The sequence below is a fragment of the Pinus tabuliformis genome, chromosome J, assembly GCF_031772625.1.
Source record: "Pinus tabuliformis cultivar Carrire ecotype Pingquan chromosome J, CPIR1, whole genome shotgun sequence".
Taxonomy (NCBI): Eukaryota; Viridiplantae; Streptophyta; class Pinopsida; order Pinales; family Pinaceae; genus Pinus; species Pinus tabuliformis.
Window position 1 is genome coordinate 1279595312 of NC_142295.1, and position 10573 is coordinate 1279605884.

General features: G+C 36.8%; 1 pseudogene; it reads left to right on the forward strand.

Moving 5' to 3' along the window:
- Window positions 1-1586: 1586 nt before the first annotated feature.
- LOC149231917 (endoglucanase 19 pseudogene) lies at window positions 1587-3426 on the forward strand (annotated as a pseudogene).
- Window positions 3427-10573: the final 7147 nt, after the last annotated feature.

The following is a 10573-nucleotide window of genomic DNA, read 5'->3' on the forward strand; positions in this document are numbered from 1 at the left end:
TGATGATGTGTGGAGTAAATTCATGGCCCGAAATCCTTGTGAGAGACACAATTATAGGCAATAGATGAACAAAAACCCATTGTCAAGGAAGGGCGTCGAGAATAATTCATAGATTAGTAACCTATTTTAAAATCACCCACAATCTAAGACATGTTTGTATAATTAGACATCTAATTTGAAAAACAGAATAAGTAAAATTAAAATGTTGGAAGAATGAATATGGAACTCATTGTAAGCATAAGTGTTTAATAGGCCACTTATACATAGCCTACTTAGCATAAACAACCATTGTTGGCAAAGGGAAAAAAAAAGAGTAGAAGGTTGCTGGAAAAGGGGGAATTTTTTAATGTTTTTGTGATCATGGGTAATGGGTAAAGGGGATTGAGATATATGTAGGGGATTTCTTGTTATTTTTTGTTAGAGGCCAATAGTTTAGGATCTCACTATTTGTCTTCATCTAGGTTTCTAATGGTGAAAATGGAAAAATTAGCAGATAAAATGAAATGGTTGTTTTATATAGTTGGGTACAGATGAATTAAGGTCAAGGGATCAATGGAATTGAAGTAAATTTGGGAATTTAATGTGCACCAACTGGTATGATAGTGAGTGTGAAGAGATGTCAGAAGGAAGATCAGTGAGAAGTTGGAACTTGTTTGTCTCAATGGAATTAAAGAAAAGTAGTTACTATATTTTCATAAAATAATATAACAATTTGTTAATTATCAGATATTGGGAAATTGCATCCAACGTTGTGCATATATTGTCTTCACTGCGCTATCATTTCTTCACTCCTCATCTTAGTTTCTATTATCCCTCTTGCCATATTTCTTCATTTTGTGAAGAATAAAAGCCCATAATCCATAGCCATTGTGTGTATGTCATCCTTGCCCAAGTGCTTCTGTTGATGAGCATTGTGGCTTTGTGATCTCTAAGCAGTAATAGCAGATAATGTTGTATGTTTTGGTGTAGGTTGTTGGAGAAGTAAGAAATGCTCTCACTTGGTTCTCCAGAATGCTATGCATATTTATAATGCATAAGTTGTGTATTGCTTTATTCTATTTGTAGGTTGTTTTGGGTGTTGATCCTATTTTTCTAAAGCTACATTGTCCATTGTTGTCAGTTTTTTTGGTTGGAAGTCTCTCAGATTTGATTTTATTAAGGGGAATTTTAATGAATACGATTTTGATTTGTCAAGGCATATAGATATATATGGTTAACTATTTTAATCTTAATCATGATAGATAGTAGTGGAGCTTGGATTTCTCAGCTTTCCCACATTCATATATTGTCATTTGGGTTTTTTTTGTTGTTGTAGTGAATTGCATTAGTCCTCTAAAATATTCGTCTTGAGTACATCTTCTCATATGCTTGATTTGAGACACGACATTTTGGCTTCATATATTTGTACTTGATTCACATTGAGATTGATTCCCAAATTTCACATATTTTGTTGCATAATTATTTCAATGGTTGTCTCTTCCTTGTCCATTGCATGTTATCATATCAGAAATAACTAACTTTAGGGTTCTCACAAAGGGGCCTTATCTAACGTGGCTCCATCTAGTTTTTTTCAATTGAGTTTCTCCATGGCTTCATATCTATATGTTTTGTGTTTTCAACTCTACATTGGAGCTTCAACAATTGCTCATGACTGTGGTGCATCGTTGAGCAAGAGTATCACGTCTTATAAGACTCGGAGATCTAGAAATCTTCCTAGCAATCAGAGAGTCACCTGGAGGGTTGATTCTAGTTTGCGTGATGGATCAGTCAATGGGTTAGATCTAGTAGGAGGGGATACTATGACACTTGTGACAATTTTAAATTTGGCCTCCCAATGGAATTCATAGTCACCATGCTCTCATGGAGTGTTATTACATACGGTAAGAAATTGTCTATTAGTGGTGAGTTTGGTCATTCGATGGAGGCTATTCGATGGGGGACTGATTATTTTCTCAAGGCACAAATAGATCTTGATGTGCTATATGGAGAGGCAGGTGATGGCAACTCAATCCATTATTATTGGTAAAGACAACAGGACATGACCACACCTTGATAGACATATAGAATTGATGCAAACAATCTTGGCTTAGATATTGCAGGAGAAATAACAGTTGCAATGGCTACTGCTTCAATTTTTTTCAGGAACTTTGATCCCACCTACTCCAATGAGCTTCTCAACCATGCCAGGTATATTTTTACATTTTCTGACAAGTACAGAGGCAAATATCACAACAACTTTACTGTTGCAAAGACGTATTATTCCTCAAAGAGTGGATATGCGCATGAGCCTCTTTGGATAGTGACATGGCTTTATGAGGCTACTAGAGATCTATCTTACATGAACTATGTGATTGAACATGCCACTTCTCTTAGTGGAATGGGATAGAAAATCAATGAATTTAGCTCGGATGTCAAGTATGTGAGAGTTTAGGTCCTGACCTCAAAGTCCCTCATGCAAGGCAGAGGTGGGTAGAGTAATGTTATTCTATAGAACTATCAGGAAAAAGAAAAGTTTTTCATGTGTGCATGCTTGTAGAAAGGTAGTAGGATTGTACAGAAAAATCTAAGTGCCCTCCTATTTTGGCATAAATGGAACAACATCCAGTTTGTCTCCTCATAATTTAATCTTATTACCTCATTGTTTCTTGCAAGAAACTTCAGTGCTCAAGTGAAGTGTTTCAACTCTCAAAGCTTTTGTCCTTTTCTCAATCTTAGATAGATTACATCTTCAAAGACAATCCAAGAGCCATAAGTTATATAGTTTGCTATGGTAGCAACTAACCTCATACAGTACACCACAGAGCTTCATCTATCATATCTTACAAAGTAAAACTGTCCTTCATGGTCTGCAAGGGGGCTATGCCACTTGGTTTAGGAGCAAGAGAAGTGATCCCAATGTTTTGCATGGTGCTCTTGTTGGAGGGCATGATCAGAATGACAATTTTGTAGATGAGAGAGGAAAATATGAACAGACAAAACCATCTACCTACAAAAATGGACCTATTGTGGGTGTCATGTCTAGGCTTCATGCTGGTGGCATCTTAAACGATATTCTTCTAGTTTTTGTTCAGACACATGTAAGTAAACTCAAACCATCTCCTACTCCATTCCATGCCTCTCCTCCAATGGAACCTAAAGATTACTCTCCAGTTGTTGTATCACAATCAGTGATATCGTCATCGAGTTCTTGGGGTCAAACTTACTATAGATATTCTACATTGATAGCAAACAAATCCAAGAAAACAATGAATAAAATCAAGCTCTCAATTCAACGATTGTATGGACTTAATTTGGGTCTATCTAAAATAGGGGGCTCTTCTTACAATTTATGGAAATTCCTTGTTCCTGGTCAAGGATTTGATTTTTTCTACATTCAATGTAGCTCCTCAAGCTAGCATCTTCATTCAAAACTATGACATGAATTGATCTAATCTACAATCTGTGTTAGCCAAAGATTAAGTATTTATATTTCCTATTAGAGGTGTGTTGTAATACCCTATAGCAAAAAAATACCTGATTAAAGATGTGTTTTTTTGTGTCCCTTCATTTCATACACAAATCAAGACCCTTCCACCACCAACCTCCTAATTGGCCTTTGGGTGCATTTATTTCCATCAAACCTTGGAGAGAGACATCTAACCCCTATTAAACCTGGTTTGTACAGTCCTCCATTCACCCATCCATACCCCTTCCAAAACAAGTCAACTAATTTTCCTTTTCAGTGCATTTCTTTCCATCATACCTTTGAGAGAGTGTTAACCCCCATTTTTGTACAGTGTTGTTGTAGCGGTTACAACCACCCTCTAAAATTTTTCCTTAGCTTCGTTTTGGAGCCTCCCTACTAGCCTTTCATAGCAACATGTCTTGCCTTGTCAAGTACACAAGCTTCAGTAATTTTCTTACAGAATGATAGCTTGTCCGTGAGAGCTTGTTGCATCCCCCTCATAGGTTGTTTCTCCAAACTTGGTCCAGTTGTAGGCTAAGCAGCTCCCTCAAGAAATTACGTAATTCTGAAGGGGAACCAGCCTTCCCTCCAAAAATTGTACAATTATGTCTAGCAACTTGCTGGGCTCCATAATTACGCAAATCTTCCTATCATTGTTCACTGGAAAATTTGAAAAATTCCTCCCAGCATGGTTGTTGAGTCTAGAAATTGTGCAATCCTAGGCAGTAGTCAGCTACTCTACCCATAAATTGCGCAAATATTTTGGGGAACCAACCCATCTCCCTCCTAAAAATGCACATTTTTCCTCCCAGTTGAGCAGATTATTGCATGTGCAGTTGAGTTGACCAGTTCCCTCTGGGACTGAGAAAAACTGATTTGCACGCATGGAATGATTTTCCCAAGGTAGAATGCAAAGGCATGCCTTGGTTTAGGGATCTATTTTTAGCAGTTTGAGGTTACGTGCAAGGATTATTTCAGAAACCTCCCACCAAGTGTCGCTTTTCCTAGATTTGTGGCATGCGCATCACAACCTCGGTTTTGTCAAAACTCATCAAACAGATGTTGTAGAGCTCATTCCTCACATCTACCTTGCAGATCTGACATCCCACATTGTATCTAGGAGTTGTCAGCACATTCAGCTCAATTTTTTTGGGGTAAGCCCGCTTTCCATGTCTTTCTTTTCATTTCTGTCACTTTTTGTGTTTCTCTTCATGTGAGTGTTGTCTGCCTGATTTCAGTGAGTGTTGGCTGTCATTTTGATGTATGTTAGCTTGTAGAATCATCATTTTAGTTTTCATTCGCATATCACTGTTGTCACATGCATGACACAGTTTTTCACGGACGATCGTCGTTGCAGTGGCTCGCTTCACACACATGGATGCTTTCCCTGTTTTCTAAATCCTTTGCCTATTGTTTACATGAATGATCATTCACTCTAGTTTTCACTCATCTCATCATGCATTCACACTTCTCATGTTTTCAATCACCTGTCGACCGGATTGGGCTACCTTAGCCTGGACCATGCCTTGCCCGGATAGCACTGTGCATTTTCGAAAGCAAAGGCTCTACCTTTCCTCCAGAAATTGTGTAATTCTAGTGAGGCACTGACCTCTAGGCTTGCATTGCAAAATTCTTGGATGCAATGTCTTGTTGGCCCCAGAAATTGTGCAATGAAGTTTTCTGGTTGCATGTCACTACCGATTGAAATTGCGCATTGCATAGTTTTAGTCCTCAGTGGGCCAAGATGGACTGTGCATTGCACTATTCTAGCAGTCAATCAGCCTCCTAATAGCCTGGACTGTGCCTTGCGCAATTTTGGTGGTTGGTCTCCCGACCTCTCGACATAAATTGCACAACCTTCATGATTAGTCACACATGTATGTTGCAAATTAGTTTTCAAGTTTGTTTTGGTTTTCTACTGACAGATTGCTTTACATGAATGTTGCGATGTCTCTAGGTATCACAGGTGTTCATCTGTGTTAGGTCCCTATACTACTAGTTTAACCCATTATTTTTGTTAGTAAAACCCCCTTATTATATTATTGTGCCCATGTAGTCCCCATATTGTTATTATTGTGCCCCATAGAAGCCCACTATTGTTATTATTGTGCCCTTACATTATTATTGTTATGTCGACTCTGATTATATTATGACCCCTTAGACTCCTATATATAGAAAGGAGGTCTTGTCATTTGTATCATCCAAGAATTGTTTGTTTGTGTAATGTAGAGGTTTCCCCCTTGAAGAGGCTTATTTCTAAGGCATTGATCTATCTTTTCCATCTTTTTGTGAGCTGGTTTCATAACAATTGGTATTAGAGCTTTGGATTCTAGGGTTTTGCTGCTCCAAATAGGCCATCGTGGAATTTTCGCTATCTTTTTTTCTGTGATGTTTCAGAAGCTAAAATAAAAACCCATTTGAGAAGAAATCATTTTGAACTTTGGGTCCTAATTGAAAAGCTTGTATCACTACATTTTTGGAGATATGATCTAAGGAAGTTAGGGTTTTTGTAGAGTACCGAATTACATTCCAAACAGGTGACCTGGGGAAAATCGTCATAACTTTTGTTTTGAGCATCAGATTGAAATTTCGTAAGAAGTTTCAAAAAGAGGATGGCATGTAATTTTTTGTATATAGTTTTAGGTACTATGGTCGAAACAGTCACACATGGAACTTCGTACAAGTTCACTCTACTGAACTAGTCTATAATCGGGTCACCATGGGAGATTTGGCATAACTCTTGCTTCGAGAATCCAATCTTGATCAGACTTGTGGGGTTAGAAAGAGCACTCAATGGGATACTTCAAGACGTAATTTTAGATATTCGAGATCCACTATTATAGATATACAACAGATTCAATATCAAGTGCTTACAAGGTGAAAAAAAAAGTTGTGTAGTTTTTTTTTTTTAATTTTGCATAAGATTGGTTTGAAAAATTAGTTTGAAGGAATTCAAAGGGAATAGTGAAGAACTATTAGCATTAATTAATTCCCCAAATAAAGAAAATGGAAACACGTAGTAAGCAACCTAAAATCTCTAGCATGACTCATGAAGAAGAGGAAGAAATGGAACATGATATATCAAAATTACAAGACCAAGTACAACAAATTTCACTCTCACAAAAGCTAACTAAAGCCAAGATGAATGGTGTGGAAGCTAATATGAATGGCGTGCAAGTTAATATGGATGTCGTGGAATCTAATATCGATAGCATGGAAGCTAAGATGAATGGCATGGATGCTAAGATGGAAGAATTGAAGATAAATTTGAATAAGTTGCTACAAGAAATGGTTACAAATGGTGAAAGCGTAGTAAAGGAAACTCATGATGAGAACAAAATAAATGCTAATCATGATTTCATAGACTTTAATGTTGGATTGAAGACCCACCATGTTCCAAAAATCGATATGAGGAAGTTTGATGGAAAGGATCCTGGAACATGGATACTATAGATGGAACAATTTTTCGATCTCCATAATGTGCAAAACACACAAAAGGTACCTACTGCAACTTTATATTTGGAACCAAATCAGTTTGTATGGTATCGATAGATTTTCTCTCGTAAACAAATTGTCACTTGGAAATTTTTACGGAAGAAATGATAGCACATTATGAGGATACAAAAAGCAACACCTTTTTTAACCAATTGATAAACCTCAAGCAAAACGGTTCAATGATGGAGCACATTGAGTACCTCCAAAAATTGAACGTAAGGGTAAAAGATATTCCAGAGGAGCATAGTATTGATGTGTTCATAGGGACTTTGTTGCACTAAAAATTGTCACCTTGACATTCTGCTATCTGTGTGAGTTCATTACCACTCATACTTTCCCCCTCTGCAAGTCTAAAGCATTAGTTCCTCATATCAAGCCTTGAAAATAAGAGAAAGCTCTCAAAGGTCTTTAAAACTCTGGTTCCACACTTTCTCTTTGTCTTACCTGTGGTCCCGCACATAATGGTCATGTCTCCTGCGCACTTGACCACACTCTCTCTGTGTTAAAGGTGTGGACCCCTATAAAAGTTAAAAAGGCGTGAGTACATTTTGAAAAACTCACTTTTAGTAATTTCTAGAAGCTTCTGGAAGGAATCTTGAGGTGGCAAGTTCGCTCTTTTAAGGTTCATGTATCCCATACCTTAAGGATCTAACCCCTTGATGTGAGGAGATTATCCCTTTGAAGGAGGATTCTATCCCTTCATAGGTGGACCTATAACCTCCTCCTCTGCACTACAAAGAGAAGCATTGGGCTGGTTACTTGGGAGGTTAGAAGCTGAATATTTTTGAGGTGGAATGCTGCTGGAACTTATTCTTCTTTAGTTGAGTTTTTATGAGGAGAGATTACATACCTCTAATATCTCAATTGGAAGAGTGCAAGGCTTGTCAAAGTAAAGGAAATTCCTGCTTTGAACCCCAGGAAGAGCTTGTTCAACATCAAGGATAAAAAGGTTGTAAGGTTCTTCTACTTCAAAGTTAATACAAATATATTTGTTTTTCTCAATAAGCTGTTAATTGATGGTTTATTTTATGGATTCCTTGATCACCATAATAGACATGATTTATAATATTTTCTATGTAGGTGCTATTTAATGTTTTCTTGTTTGTGATTGCAGGTCCTCAAAGGTAACTCTTTCGAAAAACTAGGCGATGACTACTACAAAAAAGCATTGGATCTAAGGCAAGATCTTAACACCTTTGTAGTATTTACTTATAAATCGCATATATCTAGAGAAAGATAGGTTTGTTTGTCCGTTTGTTGCTAGACTATCTTCTGATACTAGGGAGATCGGCCTTGTCTGCAAGATCGATTTATCTAGCCAACAAATTGGTGACTTCGCTGGGGAAGGGTATTTTATTTTTGGTTTTCCTTTTTTTTGACTTGAGAAAATTGTTTTGTTTTTTAGTTTTTGATTGATGTATACTAGCTTGGGTAGTTTTTAAAATCTGGAAGTATTTTTGTTTTTTTGTTTTTGAAGTTTTCAGGGGACCGCACTTTCTCTTTACAGACAGTGCGGGCATCTCTGCACTTTTCCTTTAGTAGATAGTGTGGGACCGCACTCTTACTTCTGGAGCCTGCGGACCCTGTTAGATTTTTTTGAAAAATCTAAAATATTTTCTTCTAGTTAGGTTTAGCTTTGATTTAGGATTGTTAGTGTCTACCCAGACCTGTATTTTTCTTGTCAAAAATCTCTTGTGAGTGAGTTTCGATAGTATTTTTGTTTTGGATGATTTTCTAGAAGTTTTGCATGCTTGGAGTGGTTTTCACTTTGTCTCTGTAGTGACTCAAAGATCAGAAGCTTGAGAAACCTTAGATCACCCTGGTCTCTTTTTTTCTTCTTGATGAGTCTGACTTGGTTGTGAAATCTATCCTTTGTGAGATATAGATTTAGTTTTCTCGTTGCAAATCTTTGAACAAACTTTGTTATAAGTTCTGAATTTCATTTTTACAAAAGAAAACATATTTGGATGTTTTTTGATTTATTTGTTATTTTAAACAAATTAATCCTTAGTTTACTGAAAAACTAAGTAAAACGTCCTCAAAAAGAATTGAAGCTTTTATTCAATTAGATTTTTAAAGTTTTTAGATCTCAAAATTAGTTTTTGTAGTTTTGAGTGTTTTTCTAGAACTTGTAGATCTCTTTTAAAGTAAATTGTTTTTTGTAGTTTTGAGTCTTGAAGGGAAAGGGATTTATTGTGAGCATTAATTATTTGTCTCGTTTTTAGTTCTTATTGAAAAGAGAAAAAAAAAATTCTTTCCATTTCCATGTTGAAAGAAAGAATTGTTTCTTAAAGAATTGCATTCTCAAACTCTTTCTTTTAGCTAGAATTTCATTGAAAGAAAAATGAATTGCTTATCATTTTAGGTGCATTTTTTAGTGTTTTTGGAGTCGAGTCTTAACACCATCAAAGTTTCAATTCCATACCTATTGACTTGAAGAACAACCCATAAAAGCAACACTTAATTAAAATTGATCTAGTAATCTTTTCTATTTCTAGGGCTCTTATCACCAATATAGCGTAGGCTAGTATCTTGGAGTAGGGAGTAATTAACTCTCCAAGATAGTTAAAACAAACAAGTAGATACATCTTGCGGTAGGAAATAAATCCAATTGTAATTGATACATTCTGGGAAGCTTCTCTTAAAGGAGTCAATGACGAGATCATGTCCGAACCTTTGAGACAATCAATTCTGTTTCATTGGGAAAGATAGAAGATTTGTGTGTATTATAAACGATAAACCTCGAATTAACCATTGTCAAGGAGCCTGGGGTCACTTGTTGGTAAACCTTGGATTGACCATGTCGGGGAGCCTTCGAGGGGATTGAGCTTTGTTACTCTGCCCTTGCACGTAGATCGGATCGTAGACTGTTCCCCCAGTTGTATTTTTTACTGTTGGTAACCTTAGTGTCCATAAACTTAAGATTATTTCCTAAGGTGATGGTGAAGGAAGGATCTCACTGTACCTGTAGCAGACGTTGACTAGACTCACTTGAACTCTCTGGGGGGTTCTCTTCACTCGAGATGGTTTTGTGAAGAAACTTGTTCCAGTCTGTTTCATTAAGCAGGTTGTCAGGGTAACTGTTCCAACCGCCCTTTCTGTATTAAACTTCTACTAAGTTGGATTTCATCACCAACTAGTGTTTTTAGTACGGGAAGTTACTGTTTGTGTGTGGTTTGATCTCTTAGATTTTTAGGCGTGTGATTCAGTTCTTTGTTTCTTTAGGGACTTTAGGTGTTTTTATTGAAATTTTCTTTGTTTGTATGTGATTAATTAATATTTAATTGTGGCCGAATTACCGAGACAATCTCGTAGACTTCAAGGGAAACCTCCTGAGTATACACCAAGCCAGCTTGAAGGGCTATGAGCTCTTGTATCACCTAGTGACAGTAGATTCGGATCACCAAAAGCCGAAGAATCATCTTTAATTGTTCATCCTGATTATCAAATACAAACAACAGAGTATATTCAAGAGCCAATTTCATTTTCCAAAATTATTGGTAGTATTTCTCCTTCCAGTGAATTAGCTAAAGAACCTAAAATTTATGAGCCTGACACTGAACCTGCTGTTACTCCAACTTCATGATTTTCTTCTCCAACTTCTAGTGGTCCTGGTTCACCTAGGGTAAGAAA